Source organism: Sarcophilus harrisii, chromosome 2 (assembly GCF_902635505.1).
Source record: "Sarcophilus harrisii chromosome 2, mSarHar1.11, whole genome shotgun sequence".
Classification (NCBI taxonomy): Eukaryota; Metazoa; Chordata; class Mammalia; order Dasyuromorphia; family Dasyuridae; genus Sarcophilus; species Sarcophilus harrisii.
In genome coordinates this window covers 473540589-473561047 of record NC_045427.1, presented here as the reverse complement: position 1 = coordinate 473561047, position 20459 = coordinate 473540589, and the positions used below count along the sequence as shown (strand labels likewise).

Below are 20459 nucleotides of genomic sequence, written 5' to 3'. Positions count from 1 at the left end.
TATGGGGGAAGAGGAGCATGGAAAACCCACAGTAGTATTTCTCTGTCTTCTGTCTAGGATGTGGGGGGCTTTTTTCATTATTTAATATTTTAATGTGGCTACTGATAGCTTTGATTTCTTCTTCAGAAAACTGTCCAAACTTTTTGACCATTTTTTATTACATACTTTTATAGCTAAGATTAAGAAATTTTTTTTGGCAAGGCAGTATGGGTTAAATGACTTGCCCAGTCTCACATTTTTAGTAAATGTCAAGTGTCCGAGTCCAAATTTGAACTCAGGTCCTCTTGACCAGAGACCATACTCTGTCCACTGTACCATCTACCTGTCCCATTAGGCGATGTATTATTAACTGAACAAGGGATAGAGACAATTACAAATTATCTAGATGAAATAGGTAATTTTGATATGAAATTAAAAATTTTCTGCACAAACAAAATTAATGCGCCTAATATCAAAAGAGAAATGGGGGGAATCTTTATATCAAATTTTTTACACAAAGATTTGATATCCAAAATATATAAAAAGCACACACATACGTGTACCTACATATAAATATACATACATATATAAATATACAGACTCACATATATACATATGTATGGTCATTTTTTAATAGTTAAGTAGCTGAAGAATATTAATAAACTTTACCCTCCCTCATTTCCCCCTCATACCTTGCAATCCAGATGCTGCCCTCCTTATTGTTTTTCAAAGAAGTTATTATATCTTCAAATTCCAGAAATTTTCACTGCTTCTTTCTTCTCATCTCTATCTCCTGGCTTCCCTGGCTTTCTTCAAATCTTAGCTAAAATCCCATCTTCTATGAAAAGCCTTTTCTTATCTCCCTTAATGTCAGTGCCTTCCCTCTACTAATTATCTCTTTTTATTCTGTTTATAGTTTGTAGGTTATTGTAGTCATATTATCTCCCTCATTAGACTGTGAGTTTCATAAGACTATCTTTTACCTTTCTTTGAATTCCCAGAACTTAGGAGAATGCCTGACTTATACTAGGTGCTTAATAAATATTTATTCAATAACAAATAGCTCTCAAAAATTGCAAATTATTAAAAATTTTGTGAACGTTCCAAATCATACTAATAATAAAAAATGGAATCAAAAACTCCTCCTGAAATTTCATCCTTTACTCAGCAAATTGCCAAAGATGACCAAAAATGATCTGCATGGAAATTTTGATCTGCTTCATTTCCTACCTGTTAGTTTGCCCCTTCTTAGCAACTTGGTAGCACCTCCTTTTTTCCACCCACTATATTAATGCCAAACTTAGTGTATACACCTAAATAGCATAGCCCACTGAAGTTCAGTACTTATAGATCAAGAGATCTAGTACCTCAATCTCTTGGGCTATAAGAATTACAGGTACATGCCACCATGTTTCACCAGATCTCAATGACAAAAACAGATATAAGAATCATATCTTTGAGTATTTTGTATATTAAATTGTATTATAATCAAAGAATTCTGCAACCTTTACATGGATACCGATACTTGTATTGGCGTGAATAAGGCTGATGAGTAGCAAAAGAAAATCTCCAAGATCCAGTCAGATGTAATTCATCTCTACAACATTTCTCTACATCTCTACAACAACAACAGTTTTGCTTTCATCTTTTTAGTGGTACAAAGGTAATGTTTATGACAAAACTATTTATTGAGAAAACATTTTCTGCTCAACTTTAAGGAGTGGCCAGAAGAGCCCAATCACTTCTCCAACCCCTGGATTTAGCTCTGTGAACCTAGAACACCTTTTTAGATACTTCATGCCCTATTTGGGATCTCAGTAAAGACAATGATGATACTGGAATTCAATTCAACAAACATTAAATGGGTCTATTCTGTGCTAGACATTAGGAATAAAAAAAAAAAAAACTACACAAATAAAATCCCAAATAGTCCTTTTGCAAGGAACTTAGGTTCTATTGGGGAGAGGGGGAAACTCAAAACAACTATTCAATTCAGTAAATATAAGATTATATGAAGTAACTTGAAGAATGAAAGAACATTAGCAATAGAAGAAGAATGAGAAAATGTCTTGTAGGTAGTGTCATGAACTATACTTTGGAGGAAGTCAGGGTTTTCTGAGGTGGCGATGAAGAGGAATCAAAGGATCATAGATGCATCTTAGATAAAAGATCTTTCATTTCACAATTGGGGAAACTGAGTCTAAGAGAGTTTAAAGTGAATGAATAAATGAATGAAAAAAATTATTAAGAGCTTAACTATGTGCAAAATACTATGTTAAGCACTTCAGGGAGTGGGGGAGATACAAATAAAAAAGTTAAATATTACTTTAGGAGGGAGTAGGTCTCAAGGAACTCACATTCTAAATGACCTACCCCAGTGTCACAGAGATTGGAAGTAGCAGAATCAGAACTTGAACTCAGATCCTTTAACTCCAAATTGAGGGCTCTTTGCATTATACCTCCAGATATGGGGAACTATTTATCTCTAAATAAGAGAGAGATAAATTTCACATTTAGTCTGGTGGATCTCTCTCAGTCTGCTTGCTCACTCTACCTTTATCTAAAGGATTAATAATAGCTTCACTCTCCCTGATATATAGGCAGCCCCCTAACTAGGACTTTTTTAGGGAAAAGAATCATATAGTACTGTGAAAAATTTGCTGATGGTAAAAGCAATAGCATCTTTAATATAACACTTCTAATTCCCCCCAAACATATTTGTTCACTTCATTTTCCAAATAAGTGGGACTTCTGAGCAATGTAAAAAAAATGGGGAATGTTTGAACTAGAAATGGGAAAAGTGAGTGACGACATGTTCAGTCTGCCTGTTTTTTAGGACTCCCTCTTTCTCATTAAACCTCCTTTGTCTTCTACATGAAAACAAGGTGTCACACTTCCAGAGGGAAAGAGAAGAGACTGATGATCTCTGAAGGCCCCTGTGATCCCATTCTATCTGTACATGAATGAACTTCAACTATTTTTTTATGTCTTCCTAAAACACAACAGCATGACAGCCTACTTGAAGACAAAACCAGTGATGCATTGAATATGGAGAGTGGGAATAGAGGATGTGGGAAAGGAAAGGCAGAAGGGAAGGAGGACTTAATGAGGGAAACTAGACTCCTCTTACATCTCTAGATCCTAAGACCCTAAGATCTTAAGATAAAAGTTGTAACCTCTGCATGGGGCAAGTAAATGCTTAATAAATTATTTTTTATGACTTTGATGTAGCAGTTTGAATGTGCTGTTGTTGTGGTAGATAAATTCCTGAAGTGTAGCACAGGTTTGGGTGCCAAGGATAGAAGAATCCAGGAAAACTCATACAGTCCATGCTTCTTTTGTTCATAGTTTTTTGGTTCACAAAAATGTAATTTATATAATATATAATTTATAATACATTTATATATTGTGAGTCACCTGGAGAAATAATAATGACTGAGATTAAAGTTTCTCTTTGTTTTTATTTCTTTGCCCATCATTTTAGAGGCTTAGAAAATTGTCATAGACTGCTCTGGGGACAAGCTTAATGTTCAGCTACCTTTCTATTTTCCAACCTCACATCTGGGACTGGATATGTCTTCCACTTTCTTCAGACTCCAGATTATGTAATCCTACTAGTCTCTACCAAGATGTTTAGCTGTAAACACAAAGCCGGACTGGCAACCTTTAAACTTTTATATATAGTACTAGAATAAACAATGGTGAAGGAAAGGACAGACATCATGAAGAAAAGGGAAACTGCTGTGATTGTATGCTAACTGGGTCCAATTGCCCCAGGAACTGGGACTTTCATGGTCAACTCTTTCTGCTCATAAGGAAGAAATGAAACAAACTGCAGGAGAGGGGCAATTAGAAGAATTTGCAGGGCAGCCAGGATCGTCTCACCTAAGTTAGACTATTAGATTCTGTGCTCACATGTCACAGTCATTCCCAACCACATTGTTAAAGTGGATGTCAGTCATTGTCTTAAAGCAGAGAACTATCATTGTTATGCTAAGTTTTTTACTGTACAAGAGTGCACAGGATGGAAGATGTGAGCTGACTCCTGAATAATGTGGTTCTCTCTTTTCAGGGTCTCTCAGGTGTACACTCTCTTCCTCTCCTTTCTTCTCCTCCTTTCCTTTACTCTCCTGTTTCTCTCTGTGTGTCTGTCTCTGTCTCAGTCTCCCTCTGTCTGTCTGAGTCTCTCTCTGTGTCTGTTTCTCTGTCTCTGTTTCTATCTTTGTCTCCCTCTGTCTTTATCTGTCTGTCTGTCTGTGTCTCTATGTTTCTGTCTGTCTGTCGGACTCTGTCCTTCCTTCAGAATACGTTGTATCATCCCAGAGGCCTTCACACAGATAATGATCTCAGTGACCAATCTAATCCTGGGAAAGTATTTGAATCTTGCTGGTTACCTTGAAGCGAATCCATGTTTCAGTGCATGGTTACAGTAATTATATTTGGGTTCTGCTGTTTCTGGGGCTTCATGGTATTTTGGTTCTCCCTGATTTTGATCTCTATTGCCTTGGCTACTCCTTTTAGTGATGTAGATCACAATACATCTGGGTTTGCTTATTCTGGACTGAATCATAGTCATGTTCTGTAAATCTTCCAAGGGGATCTACCCTCTGTTCTGGGGACCTGATTTTGGATCTCTAAGGATTATGGGGATACTAATGGAGCACTATGACTTTTAACTGATTATCCTTTACTCTTACCTTGTGAGTAGTACAACTTTTCCTTCCATCCCATCACTTTCTTTACTATACCACTTATGCAGTATAACTCTTTGTGTTACAACCTGCTCACTTCCATCATGCACCTTCTCTTTGCCCTCTGGGTAATTCTTAATATCACCTTGTAATCCACTACTTGCAGCCAAATATCATTCCTGGGAAAATATTATTATTAAAAAGGATGGATCTTTGTTTCAGAGAGAAGCTACTAGTGCATAGTTTCCCAAAGACTGTCCAGCCCACTCTCCAGGCTCTTCTCAATTCCTGGCCCAAGTTTCATGGTGATGACATTTAAATACTGCTCTTCCCCCACATTATCTTGCTTCTCTCTCCTGAGGTTGAGGTAAAAGTTGCTATACTCTTAATTTCTCAACCTTGTTCCAGGCCACTGTTGACTTGAGTCCAAAATGAATGCCCTGCCCTACATTCTATTCATGAATCTCCACTAGGGTAAAGGTAATAACTAGAAACTGGGGCTAGGTGGTTTTAATGCAGTGGATCTGAAAACTTCAATCCCCTTGGATTTAGAAACAGTATGAGAGGAGAGAAGATGGGGTGAAAAGGGAGAAATGTTCTTGAATGATGGACAGAGAAACAGGAATTTAACTCGGGACAAATTGCAAATGGCAAAGTGGCAGTGGGGAGAGATCTTACCGGGTGGCAAAGGAGAAAAATGTTATAATTTGATTCACTCCTTGATTCTGTGTGCAACTATTCTGCTATTTTGTGGTTCTCATTCCTTCTCTTCCATGTCCATCTCCCTTAAGGCAAGAATAAATCTTTGTTTGAAAACTTCATGTCACTTTTTATTTCAAAAACTGTAGCACCTCTGTAAATAAAACTTGCAAATACTGTTACAGGAATGTTCTCTGACTTTGATTCTCCAACATAGTAAAGATAACAAGTTCCTGAATTTTTTTTTTTAACAACCCACAAACAGGAAACTTTTCTCCATGCTGCCATGCATCCCTTTCAGCACAGCAGGCAGATAATGGCTTGTAATCATCACCCAATTGATCTTGAAAGCATTATTATTATTATTTTTGTGAGAGGATGGTCTGAGTGGAGTAGCATCTCAGGGGACTGAACAAGATTGGCTGGAAGAATGCCATGGATCCAACAGACAGTTTCATTCTCCTAAGGTTTGTTTCATTTTGTTCTACATGTACATTTTTTCTTGGTCAACACTTCCCACCTTTCTTGTTTCTGCCATTCTTTTCTGTATCCTTAGAGTATGCCAACTGACATACTCAGCCCATACTTAGGTAATTAACATATCTAGATTCCTATTAATGCAGATAATGAAGAACAGTTATCCCTTCTACACCATGACTTACCCTATCATGATTTCAATTTATCTTGGATCAGCATAAGAAATTACATGACATTTGGGGGGTAGTTTTGTGGAAGCTGTAGACAACCTGCAAAAACCAGTAGACAACACAGAGTCTATTACTAAATACTTAACCCAAATTTTACAATAGGGTATTGTACACACTCTATAAGAGAAAAAAACAAACAAAAAATCTCAGATTTATTCTCTGGAACAAAAGGAGGGTCAAAAAATTTGATTTTTCAGATTGCAGGGACACAACACCCCTAACCCCTGAGATGTAGAAGGAATAACTCTAGTTGCATTTGAATTTACTCTATTCAAAGTTATAATTATGTAAAAGATAGCAATTGGTTCTAAACTAATGGAAATATGCTGTATGAATTCAAATAAATGCAGCTACTTCAGGGGATTCATTATCCATATTAAGGGGAAGCAAAATGTAGCTACTTTTTGTCTTGCTGAAAGTGACAGTGCAGGAATAAGTCTACCCAGAGCTTCTGCAGCCTTGTAGATATTGGTGTGCCAGACAGTGAACAAACAGAGCCATACATCATAGAAAAATAAAGGTGGAGATATTTGGGCTTACTCAAGAGTAAGTAAACATTCCAGGTAAAATGACTACCCACGACCAAGGAAGAGTTTTCTAATCTCTTGTCTGGGAAGGCAACCTACTATTTAACAGAGAAAGTAAATAGGGCAGAGGACAACTGAGGACCTGGGTTCTAGAGTTCCTGTCCTGGAGCTATTTCAATGATCTGGGTGCCATGGCATTTATTCAGAAGACAGAATATGATATTCTGTATGGGGTATCACATTTTAAAAAGGATATTGATAAGCTGCAGTGTCCAGAGGAGGACAGCCAGGATTGTGAATGTGGGTTAGGACAGTGGTGGAGATGTTGAGGGGGTAGTTGAGTTGACTCCCCCTACTCCCAGTATACCAAGAAAATGCAGAGCAAGCTTGTGGCTAGTGGAGTTATCTTTGTCCCCAAGTGGATTGTTCAAGGCTTCAGCATTTTGAATGTTGGTTCCAGAGAAGACTTTTGAGAGTCCTATGGATGGCAAGGAGATCAAATCATTCAATACTAATAGAAATTAATTCAGGCTATTCACTGGAAAGTCAGATACTGAAGGTGAAGCTTAAATACTTTGAAGGTAGGAATTATTGGAAAATATCCTGATGTTGGGAACAATTGAAGGTAAAAGCAAAAGAGGATGACAGAAGATGAGGTAGAGAGTGTCATAGAAATGATGAACATGAATTTGGAAGACTCTAAGAGATAGTGGCGGATAGATGGGCCTGCTGTGCTATGGTCCAAGGGCTCACAAAGAGATGGACACGACTGAATGACTGAAGAACTACACAAAAGCTCATTCTATGTGAAGATCCAGTGTTTAGAATGGGCAAGAGAAGACTTTGGAGAATGGGAAAGTATTATTACTGTTTTTAAACATTTAAAGGGCTGTCTCATAGAAATGAACCTAGACTTGTGTGGTTTGACTCCCAGTAGGCCAAACAAGGGGCAATGATAGGGACTAGAGAGGGGAGCTACAAAGAGGCTTAATTGATATAAGGAAACACAGAGGTTCCTAAATCAAAACCTTTCATTTTTCAAATGAGGAAAAAAGCCTACATAGATTAAATGACTTGCTCAAGTTCCCATAGGGAGTGAGTAGCAGAGCTGGGATTCAAGCACTGATCCTCTTACTCCAAATCCAGTATTTTTTCTATGCTTCTTCTCTAGGGACATCTCCAAAAACTCTCCCGAAGTAGAATGGGCTGCCTCCAAAAATAATAAAGTCCTTTTTCATTAGAAACATTCAAATAACAGCTGATTGACCATTTGTCAAGTATATTGGCATGGGAATGATCATTCAGACAGGTTGAACAAGATGGCCTTCCAACTATGAAATTTTATTATTCTGTGATACATTTCAGAATCTACTGGGTAAAGGTAGGGGAAAGAGGTCATCAATCAACCTCTCAACAATCTTTTATTAAGCTTCCATTATGGATGAGGTATTGTACTAAGTGTTGGAGAAACAGACAAAAATGGAATAGTCTCTGACTTCAAGGAGCTTATATTAGAGGAGACAATGTATATGTATTATAAATATATACAGAATAAATACTATTAAGTATTAATAGTTAGGAGGAAATAAGGAAGGAGAAAAAAACCCATTTATTAAGTGCCAGGTACTGTGCTAAGAATTTAATAAAAATCTCATTTGATATTGAAAGGCTTCATATAGTAGGCAGAACTTCAGCAAAACTTAAAAGAAGTAATAGATTCTATCAGGGGGAGAGGAGGAAAAAGAACATTAAGTAGAATGGCCTATGTAAGAGGAAGATTGCCTTTTGTGAAAGTCAAAGGAAAAACCAAATTGACTGGGACCATAAAGTTTGGGAAGGAGGGTATTATTTTATAATGAGGCTAAAAAGTAAGATTGGGGCCAGGTTGTAAAGAAGTTTAAAAGCCAAACAAAAGAATTTATATTTTAACCTGGCATAATATGGACATTTCATACCCCTATTTTAGTAATTTCAGAGAACCCAGAACCCTTAACTGAATCAATCAGAGATATGGACTAGGTATGATTGAGATCCAAATTAATGAATCAAAGTATGCTAGATTTTAAATGATAACACTGTACAGGATTAAATGTGATGAAGAAAGGATGCTTCAAGGTCCTACAAGGAATCTAGCAGCTAGGCTATTTCATACCAAAGAAAATGTTTATTACCTGAAGAGGAACTTCATGAGAGTTCCATGAATAGGAGAAAAGAACTAACAACTAGGAACTGTGACTTAACCCATTTTCCATATATGTTTTAAAGTAGAATCTATTTTCCCAAAATCTCTCAACTTATATGGGAGAGTGTGCCTCAGATTTTGAGGGAGTTGCTTTGTACTACTCCAATGAATAAAAAAATTAATTAAATTTGGCTGATTAATTATATCAATTGATAATCTTTAGAGGAAACATACCACTCACTGGGAGCTTGTGAATTATAGCACTGGGAACCCTATTCTCTCCAACTTGAGGGGGCATAGTAGCCAATTGAACTCTGGGGACTGAACCTGTCAATCAATGTGAGTGAGAGTTGAGACAATATATCTAAAGCATGTGCTATATTCAGTCCATAGGGAGCTAGTTGATTTTTATTGAACAGGGAAGTGACATGGTCAACTCTGAAATTAAGGAAAATCACTTTGGCAACTGTGTGAAGGAGGGACGGGTGTCAGGAGAAATGTGGTAAAAAGGCCAGTTAGGAGGCTGTTGTTTTCTAATTGTCCAGGTGAGCATTGTTAAGTGCCTGAACCAATCACAAAAGTAACTGTGTGCGTAGAGAGAGGAATGCAAACACAAGAGATTTTGTAAAGGGAGAAAAGAAAGGATTTAGCAGCTGATTGGATTTGTGGACATTTACTTGACATATGAACTCATAGGACATAGAGTTAGAAAGGACATTGAAAACGATGTAGTCTATTCCCTTTATTTTATGAATGAGGAAATTGGCAAAAAAGAATAAAAATTCCTTGTCCAAGGTCTTATAGTAAAAAAAATAGCAGGGCTAGGAATCAAATCTAAGTTGCCTGGCTCCAATGACAAATCTTCTTCCCTTACATCTTATCATTGGCCTCAGAAGCAAGGCTCTCAGATTAGTTGTTGGGGTTTTTTTTTAATAGCTTTTTATTTACAAGTTATATGCATGGGTAATTTTACAGCATTGACAATTGCCAAACCTTTTGTTCCAATTTTTCCACTCCTTCCCCCCACCCCCTCCCCCAGATGGTAGGATGACCAATAGATGTTAAATATATTAAAGTATAAATTAGATACACAATAAGCATACATGACCAAACTGTTATTTTGCTGTACAAAAAGAATCGAACTCTGAAATGATGTACTATTAGCCTGTGAAGGAAATCCAAAATGCAGGCAGGCAAAAATAGAGGGATTGGGAATTCAATGTAATGGTTCTTAGTCCTCTCTCAGAGTTCTTTCACTGGGGGTAGCTGGTTCAGTTCATTACTGCTCCACTGGAACTGATTTGGTTCATCTCATTGTTGAAGAGAACCACGTCCATCAGAATTGATCATCATATAGTATTGTTGTTGAAGTATATAATGATCTCGTGGCCCTGCTCGTTTCACTCATCATCAGTTCTTGTAAGTCTCTCCAGGCCTTTCTGAAATCATCCTGTTGGTCATTTCTTACCAAACAATAATATTCCATAATATTTATATACCATAGTTTATTCAGCCATTCTCCAATTGATGGGCATCCATTCAGTTTCCAGTTTCTGGCCACTACAAAGAGGGCTGCCACAAACATTCGTGCACATACAAGTCTCTTTCCCTTCTTTATGATCTCTTTGGGATATAAGCCCAGTAGTAATGTTGTTTTGTTTTAATGAAGCTTTCTTGAGCATTGGCATTACTAGCAGTTTGTAATAAAAATCTCAAAACTGCCCAAATATTATTTCCAGGACTTTGGCTTGTAGAATGCAAGTTAACTGAATATTGCTTATGTGAGTGGCATAAATTGATGTTAACACTCAAAGCTTAATTTAGATGTTAGTTAACTATTGACAAGTTCAGTCTCCGGAGTTCAACTGACTACTGCATCCCTTGGAGGGAATAGGGTTCCCAATGCTATATTGTTCACAAGCTCCCAGTGGTATGTTTCTGAAATCTAAAGATTATCTAGTCAGCCAAATTTACACAGGTTTAAGGGGTTTCATGCAATCTTAGATTCATGGTCTTGTTATTGGAGAAAGGCCTGGGAAATGAACTCTTTCGCTGGCAGAGGAAGGAAAGAATCTGGCACCTATTAGTTTTCTATTAAAATTTTGCCAGTATCCACAGTTTATTAGGCATTCCACTATCTTAAGAAAATGAGATGAGAGATCCGATGAATGATGTTATTCACTAACCAACCAAGCTAGAGAACAATCAACCAATTAGTCAGAAAATATTCATTGAACACCCACTTTATGTAGAGAATTCCAAAAGACCCATAAACAATATGGAGAAAATACTTCAATTCTCAGTCTTTTCTAATTCTTTTCTTAGGGAATTTCCTTAGACATTTCCTTTCCCCCTCTTACATTCTCTTTTGTTTATTTGAGTATGTGCCATACCCACTATTAAATTGTAAGAGAGTTTAGAGCAGGAATTGTCATAGCTATCTTTCTATTACAAGGCCTAGCATAATGTCTTATACCTGTCTGACATTTGACATATATTTATGCAGTTGAATTGAATTGAACATAATGGAAGATAATTACACCTGAGACCAATCATAGCTGGACAGTTGGTATGGGAGATTTCTGAATGCAAGATAGTCTGGTTTGTAGTACCAGAGGAAAGTTTTTTAAATTAGTGGTTTATTGTTGTTGATGACGGTATTATTATTGTTAACAATTATTTCTCTCTTTTCATATATATATATATATATTAATGATATTCAAATAGAAATGTTCTGGTCCATCTCAATATCCTGCTATGTTATAGTAAACATTTTTCAGACTATTATGTGGTGGGCAAAAATCTGCTTTTTTGTTGAATATTATCTTTGGTTATTATTATTATTATTGTTTTATCTTACTCTTTATTCAAAACATTTTAATGGATACCAGTTATCTGCTGAAGAAAAGAAAATCTATTTTCCTTAGTCTGACATTCAAGTCCATTCACAGTTTGGACCTAGGTTACCTCTCTAGACCTATCTTATGCCTGTATTCTACATATTCTGTCCTCTACCCAAACTAGATTACTTTCTGTTTCCTATCCAATTTCTGCATTTTTTCCCTATCTTCTTTCTGATTCTTTTGCTGCTTGAAATGCTCCCCTTCAGTATCAAAGATTCAGATCAAATATCAATTCCTTTAGGAAGCTATATGTGATACTTCTGATAGGAAATGGACTTTCCTTCCTTAAATTGAGCACTTGTGTTTTGAGTACTTCTTTTTTTATATGCTGGCTATGTTCTATTTTTACAACAAACATTGTTTTTGTGTTGGTTTCTTCCCTCTACTACAAGGTAGACTTCAGGAACTATGTCTCATTTAATCTTAATATCTTTCCCAGGATCTAGCATAGGGCCATTTATGTAGTAGATATTGAATAAATGCTGAATTAAGAATAATGTATGCCTCTTCACCAAGAGGCTTTATATCAGTACTTCTTAACATTTTTTTTGTGAGTCAAAGACTCATCTGGGAATCTAGGAAAACCTATGGATCCATTCTCAGAATAAAAGTTTAAATAAAATAAAATATATAGAATGAAGAAGGAAACCAATTATCTTGAAATATCTATCACCCAAGTTCATAAACTTCAGGTTAAGAACTCTTGCCTAAGAGGTTGTAATTTTGAAGAGGAAAACAGAAAGGAAACCAAAATGGATTACCATTCTGTTTTTAAGACTAGAAATGTACAGATAATGTATTACTTTAGATTCCAGTGGATAGAGTGGTGGGTCTAAAGTCAAGAAAATATGAGTTCAAACATGGCTTTAGGTATTTACTAGGCATGTAACCTGGACAACTCAGTTCATATTCTATTTTTTTTTTTTTTTTAGTTTCCTCAGCTATAAATTGGAGATACTAATAGTACCTAGCTTCCAGGATTATCTTGAGGATCAAATGCAATACTATTTGAAAAGCACTTAACACAGTACCTGGCACATACTGTGTGCCATATAATGCTTAGTCCCTTCTCTCTCCTTTCCCTTCCTCACAATATAAGCACTGTTCTCCAAACCGAACCAAGAACCACACTTATCAGGACCAAAAAAATTTCCACCTTTGATAATACTAGGTTATCTCCACTAAATTTCTACCTTGTTGACTGTCTTTATTAAGAAAGATGAGTCTGTTGGACTCATAAGGACCCATGGGATTATAGTCCCTCAAAACTAGTAGGTACCTTAGAGCCCATTTAGTTCCATCCCTTTATTCTACATTTGAGGCGTTAGGACCAAGATGTGTAGTGACTTGCTCAAAGTCACACAAATAGTGTCAATTCAGGCAGTGCCAAAATAATATAAATTCTAACAAGTTCTGAAAAGGCTCTGAGAATGAATTCAACCAGAGACTCATCATATCAAGAATAGTTTGGCTGAGTTCAGGGCAATTTAACTCTAGATTGTCCACTAAGTGATGAATTATTTTAACCTTATGGCTTCACAAAGACTATCAACTAAGCTATGGAGGACTTTTGATCTTTTCCAGTGGAGACTGTCCACAGACACATCCCCAGATATTTTAAGATATTGAATGTGTGCCACATGGGAGACTATAGTCCAGGATCACTCTGCTTATATAAAAGCACTAAGGAACACAAGTAAAATTTTAACCTACATTTTTTGGACATAATGGCAATGGCAAATGGCAATCAGAAGGAAATGATAGAAAATGGAAAGTTGAAAATCCAAAATGAGGAAGTAGTTCTCCAAATTATGAAAAATTAGCTGGTCCAAATAAGTCTCATGCATCATTTAAGAATGTATCAATAGGTCATGGGAAAGTCATCTTCATCTGTGTGGGGTTACTGATCATCACCATCATCATCTGTGCCCATTGCTCAGTTTTTATTCTTTGTTTCAATTTCCCAGCTGCTGTTCAGAAGAAATGTCAATGTCTCTAATGTCCAGCTGGCTGAACTCTGTGGCTTATATGGATTGTTCAAGGAAACCACAACTTGAAGACTCCCAGCTGTGGTCCACAATCTGGGCCCTACTCTTTCTGTGGGAAAGATAACATACTGATGGATGCCAGAGAAATTTAGAAACAAATGGATAGACCAATCACATCCCAAGCAGTTTGAATTTTAAGGTAATGAAGGACAGTCATTTTCCCCTTGGGTCTTGTTTTATAATATATTTTGTCAAACAGTTTATGTAGGTAACTAATAAATGTGACATACATTTTATATATGGATTAGGTTTTTTTTGAAAAAGTTATGAACCCATAATCCTTTGCTTAAAGAAAACCTAAATGTTTTTGCTGAGGTTTTGGGTAGAAAAACCACATACATTTATATTTCTTATAAAGTAGATGTTACAGGATGGACTTTGATATTTGGTAGTCCTCTAAGAAAGGGTTTCAGTGTGAGGAAGTGTGAGAACCTTTTTAAAAAGCCACAAAATAAAAATGGCCTTGATTCTGGAAATCATATGGCTATCTCTTGCATGTAAAAGGCAGGAGACCTGGCCATCCCTTCTTCAATATTGAGTAATTTATTTGACAGCTCAAGTATCCCCATTCCCCAGAAGAATTTAACTTTTAAGTGAATTTATTTTTTGTTTTCTTGACACTTTCCTTACTTAAAAGTCAGCAGTAATTCTCATAGTTACTTCCATATCTTCTTTGACCTGTTTAAAAGAAAAGATTTGGGACATTTTTCATGAATGTTCTTTAAACAATCTCCCCATAACATTATTTCCCCTTCTTTTTTGTCCATTTTATAACACACTCTTTGTTAAAGTTTATAATATGCTATTTTGAAAGAAGCAAAATATATCATAGAATTCTAATATAAGTCCAGGAAATAAATGTTATAATTTAATTTTGTTCAGAACCAAAATATGCTACATGTTTATATAATTTTGATTATATATACATATATAAAATTTCCATTACTCTTCACATTATATCAAAATATCAAGGATCTATGATTTCCTTCTCTGATATCACTTAAATGAAAATTCTTGGAAATGTGATTAACTGCTAAAGTAGTTAAGTTATTTGTCCATAGCTAGACAGAAAGTAATTGTCTCTAGTGATATTTGAGCCTAGGGCTTCCATATTTTATTCTCTCAGTAGAATAAACGTCCATAGAGATAAGAACTATCTCATTTTTGTATTTGTACTCTTTATCTAATACAGTACCTGACATGGGTGCTTAATAAATGTTAAAATGATTGATTCCTGAATAGCACTCTATTGACTGGACTATATGACTCCTTACTTTTTTTCCTTCTTTTACAACAATACGAACAACATGTAAGTTAGCAATCTGAATTTTAATCATGTAATGAAGTCCATTGTATCAAGGAGGTAGCTTGGAGTCTCCAAGACTGTGGTGATAGATCCCAAACTCTAGTTCTATCTTGGCGGAAAATATGGTCCAATATAGTTTGAGAAACAAACTGTGTCTGACTAAGATGGAGAGGCTCATTTGGTGATGAATTCTTTGGCTATAGAAAACCAAAATAAAAAAAAGGAAGAAATACACAAAATAACTTATCCTTGGGTGGACCCCAATTCTGCAGTGATCATAGCACAAAAACAAGGGGCTTGAAGATGCTAGGAATCTGTTTTTACATTGTCCAAAAATGTGAGTTTAGTTATGGGTTATTCATAGACAAGAATTTCATCATAGAATCATAGGTTCAGATTGATAGCTAGACGAGACCTTCTAGTTCAACCCCCTCATTTTACAAATAAGAAAACTATGGCCTAGGGAGGTGAAGGGACTTATCTAAGATTATACAAATAATAAATGACAGAGGCAGAATTTGAACATAGATTTTCTGATGCTAAATCCATGTTTGGAATAGAAATGTGAGGAGAGAAGATTTGGAGCCGATGCTAATACTAAAACCATACAAGGCACAATTTCAGAAGGTGAAATTAGTAATGAGCAATGAGTAAATGTATTTCTAAATGACTAGAAATTCTTGAAATTCTTGCTATAAATGAAAGCAGTGGATTATCAATCAATTGGCTGATTGATGGTGGACTTGATGTATACTGCTAAGATTTTATGGACGCATCTGTCCCTTAATTGTGGGTTGATGAAGGAATAATTTACATTTATGCAATTATTTCCGCATATCAGCTCTGTGAGTTAGCTGATTTAAGGATTCATGGAAAAAGGACATAATTCACACTCAATGAATTTACTTGACTACAAAATTAATCAATATTCAAACAGTGAGGATGCAAGGGCTCAGTGGCAGTATGGCCACCCATGGGACCATGCTTGTCTTGATTTTGGGTTACAGTGCAACCCATGTCTAATGCAAAACTGGTGAGCTCTTTTCAGGATTGCAGATTGATTTGAGCACCCATTGACCTCTGGGGTTCATATTCTTTTATACTGAAAATATGAACAATCTCCTGGTATTCTCTACAAATGTATGAGCTTATGGTAAGAAAACTCTCTGAATCTATAAATATACTGATCATAAGTAAGCCAGGTAAGAACACACACACTCAGATCCAATTTCTGGACATATATAGATAAAAAGAATGTCCTCATATATGCCAAAATATTTATAGTAGCACTTTTTATAATGGCAAAGAATTGGAAACAAAGCAGATGCCAAAGAATTGGGGGATGGTTAAATAAGTTGTGATACATGAATGTAATAGAATTTTCCTAAACTTTAAAACATGAATAATATGATGAAGACAGAGAAGCAGAGGAAAAAAAATATGAATTAATGTCGAATGAAATACACAATGATCAACAGCAAGTTAAGTGGAAAAAAACTATAGCAAAATAAATTGAGACAGTGCTGAAAAAATATTATAACCAAGTTTAGTGCTAAAGAAGAGATGAGAATGAATCTTTTTTTCTTCTTTGCAGAGGTGGGGCACTGTATATAATGCCAAATTTGGCCAATATGTTAGTTAATTTTATTGAAGTATTTTTTCTTTCTCTTTTTAGTCTTTGTTATAAAGATGGCTTTCTCAGAGGGGTGGAACATATTGAAAAATGTAAGTAATATAATACCAAAATATTTCAATAAGAATATTAAAAAAAGAAAACATGGGAAAAGATACACACTTTGAATAATGTCATTTCTTTGTTAATCTATTAAATTTCACGAATTCATTACCTACAGTTAGAAGTTTCTGTTGTATTTAATGTTTCAGAGGTGAATAATCTTGAGTAGATAAATATAAATAATATTTATTAAACACAATCTATATGCTAGGCTTTGTGTTAAGTCCTAGGGACACAAAAAGAGGTAAAAAAAAAAAACCTCCCTGACTTCAGGGAGCTTATAGTCTAATGGGGTGAGACAATGTGCAAACACTATAAATACAAGGCAGGCTACCTATAGAATAAATAAGAAATAATTAATAGAGGGAAGGTTTAAGTTAAGAAGGATTGAGGAAGGCTTCCTGTGGGAGATGAAATTTTGATTGGAACTAAAAGAATTATCTATTTTGTTAGATATTTTATAAAACCAACTCTTTGTTTATTAGTTCAATAGTTTTCTTACTTTCAATTTTATTAATTTCCGCTTTTATTTTCAGAATTTCAAATTTGGCATTTAATTGGGGATTTTTAATGGATTCTTTTTCTAGCTTTTTTAGTTGCATGCCCAATTCATTGATCTTCTCTTTCTCTATTTTATGCAAGTAAGCAAGAGATATAAAACTTCCCCTAAGAATTGCTTTGCCTGCATCCCATAAATTTTGGTATGTTGTCTCGTTATTGTCATTCTCTTGGTTGAAATTATTGATTGTATCTATGATTTATTGTTTCACCCCCTCATTCTTTGGGATTAGATTATTTAGTTTCCAATTAATTTTTGGTCTATTTTCCCCTGGCCCTTTAGTACATCTAATTTTTATTGCATCATGATCTGAAAAAGATGCATTTGCTATTTCTGCCTTTCTGTATTTGATTTTGAGGTGTTTATGCCCTAATACATGATCAATTTCTGTGTAGGTTAGTTGGCACTAAAAGAAAGTCAAGGATAGTAGTTGGAGTGAAGAAGGGAGAGCATTCCAGGAATGAGTGATAGAATTAAAAGTATTTTTATTCTCATTTTACAGATGGAGAAACAGAAGCTCTGAAATCTTACATGGCTTGCCCCTTTGGTCCTTCAGTCAGTATTGGTATCTCTTTCAAATCCCTTGGCACTGCCTACTATACCACACCAACTCTCTATAATAACATGTGATTCAGCCAATAAAGTTAGATTTAGAAATAACCATCCCAATTTGCATTGGACTAGAAGTATAGTAAAGCATTTACAAATCTGTATAGCAAATCAGTTATTCTGGATTCATTAAACTAACAGGGTCACAGAAATTATTAATAGAGCTCTCTCTGGAACCATAACTAGGATGAGAAAACCACAGATTTTCTTCAGGGTGCTCCAAATTCAGGTAGGCTATTTTCTACTTGAAATGGTCCCCTCATGTCTCATGGTCTTTTAGTGGATATATGTTATGGCACCTGTGTCCTTCAGCACTGTTGCTGCCAAACTCTTGTCCATACCTTGGATGCCATCTTCTCTTAGGGTTATAATTGTTAAGCTCCTCTCCTAAGGCCTATTGATGGTTCCAACAAATCATAGTTCATTTTTGCATCTCTGAGATAAGAGAGCTAATCCTGCCTCTGTCCTTTCTATTTATCCTATTGCTACCCCCATTGCTTTCTCAGTAAGATTAATAGGAGGGACACTTTTAAATATAAAGTTTTATAAATGCATATCATTAGAGAATTCTGTGTTTTGGGTTGGGGTCTCTGGAGGATGTGTCCTGGGTACAACTGTACTGTATTTGGGAGGACTGACTATTGCACTTCAACCACAAGGAATGTGATATTTTAATCCTACACACCAATTGAAGCGGAATTTTAAGGACTTTTGACACTACACATGAACTTCTCAACTTGTCTGGTCCTCCCCTGTTCCCTCCCCATAGTGATAGCCTCCTCAGTAGAAAGTCTTCATTTTGAGGGGCAGTGTCCTTGGATCTCTGTCCCTTAGGACTTTGCACTTCAAAGAGATATGTTTGAGTTTTTCCCCATACCTTTTTCCTCACCATCCTGCTCTAAGAATTACTATTTACACTTCTTGCTCTTCCCTCCTATTAATAGAGACGTTGGGGGAGAGAGAGAAACACAGCACAGAAAAAAAAGTATCTCTGGCTGATGAGAGAAAACAAATGGAGAAGTAAAAATAGGCATTATCTTGGCAACTGGGGTAGTTATGTATATATCCACTCCTCAGCTATCTCTGGACAGGACTGGTGAGCTCTCACACCCAAAGATGATGTTTCCAGACAAGAGTTGGTCAATATGGTCACCATGTGTCACATGTGGCCAACCAGGAGTAGTATCACCCCCATACTATCCCTCCTGCTCATGATAAAGCTAGTGCTTCCTGCTCTCTCAAGGATCTTTAAATAAATTGGTTTTCACACACTCTTAATTGGATTCAAAGCTGGTCAAGCAAGGTTTGGTAGTTGGTCCTTTGTGTTACTATTCACCGGAGGCTTTGCAGCTTTACTGCCACACATAAAATTTAGGATTGAAATAGATTATTAGATATTGTTTAGGTCAATGTCTTTCTTTTATAAATAAGGAAAGCCAGCATTGGAAACTGTGATGGGGTCATGTAGCTAGTAAATCTCAGAGCTAAATTGGAACCAATTTGTCTGCAGGTCCTTTTCTAGGACAGTATGCTCTTTATGCTTCCAAGTGAAGGGTTTAAATAGTAAACATAATGATTATTGCTTTAACAGGGTGTTTGGTCCTTAGAGCATGCTTGGGTTTGCCCTTACTGGTGAGTTATACAAAACACATGCACATAATTACTTCATGATCCCAATACCCCCAGAACTTTAGGCAGCCTGTTTCTGTGCATCAGAGAAAGCTAGAATGTGATGATGAAAAATCTTCTAATTGGCTTTGGATCCAGAAGTACTGATGACTCAGGGGAGGGAGAACTGGAACAGAATGTGCATATAAAAAATTTCAAAAAGACTATATATTTTTTTCTTTTTCTGGCTTTTCCAGAGCCAGTAGTTACAAGACATCTTTTGGTTCAATGTATTATCATGAGTGCTTGACTATCTTGGTGTATTTAAGTTTGGGTCCACTCTCCCCAGGGACTTTGTGTGTAAGGAGAGAGTGTATCCCTCTGTTTAAGAGAGGGACTGTTTGCTTTGTAACTACTTTTCTTTTATGCGTTCTCAGTAATAAGGAATAGGGATGGGAATAAGCAATTATATAGCACCTACTATGTGGGTGACACTGTGTTAAACACTTTATAGATATTATCTCATTTCATATATTGCCATTTTATAAATGAAAGGTCAAGTCAACTGATTGATATTGAATTACATAATAGATAAGGATTTGTCAATAATAGTACTAGAAAGCTCAATCTTTAAGGGTATTCTTAGACTACCAAGAAAAGTAATCATTGCCCTCTTGGAACCCAATCTGCTAATCCAATGCAAATTGGGAAGAAAAACCTAGAGAGGGGTCATTCCACTGATAATAATAATAATAACTTAAATTTGTATGGTACTTGGTCATAAAGTGAAACTTATGTTTTATAGAAAGTGGGATTTCTGGCATTAAAATGATATGCTTTTATAAAACTTAATATTTAAAAGTGTCCCTCCTAGTAATCTTACTTCTATGTTGTTCCTAACCAACT

At 35.8% G+C, this 20459-nt stretch overlaps 1 long non-coding RNA gene across 1 annotated transcript in view; it reads left to right on the top strand.

Moving 5' to 3' along the window:
- Positions 1-18744, top strand: part of LOC116421769 — a 29929-nt gene extending 11185 nt beyond the window's left edge. Inside the window, exons 2-4 of the long non-coding RNA XR_004232289.1 lie at positions 13656-13875; positions 16718-16767; positions 17839-18744. This is a non-coding gene — a long non-coding RNA (uncharacterized LOC116421769). The remainder of the gene's footprint in view (positions 1-13655; positions 13876-16717; positions 16768-17838) is intronic.
- The last annotated feature ends 1715 nt before the right edge of the window (positions 18745-20459 follow it).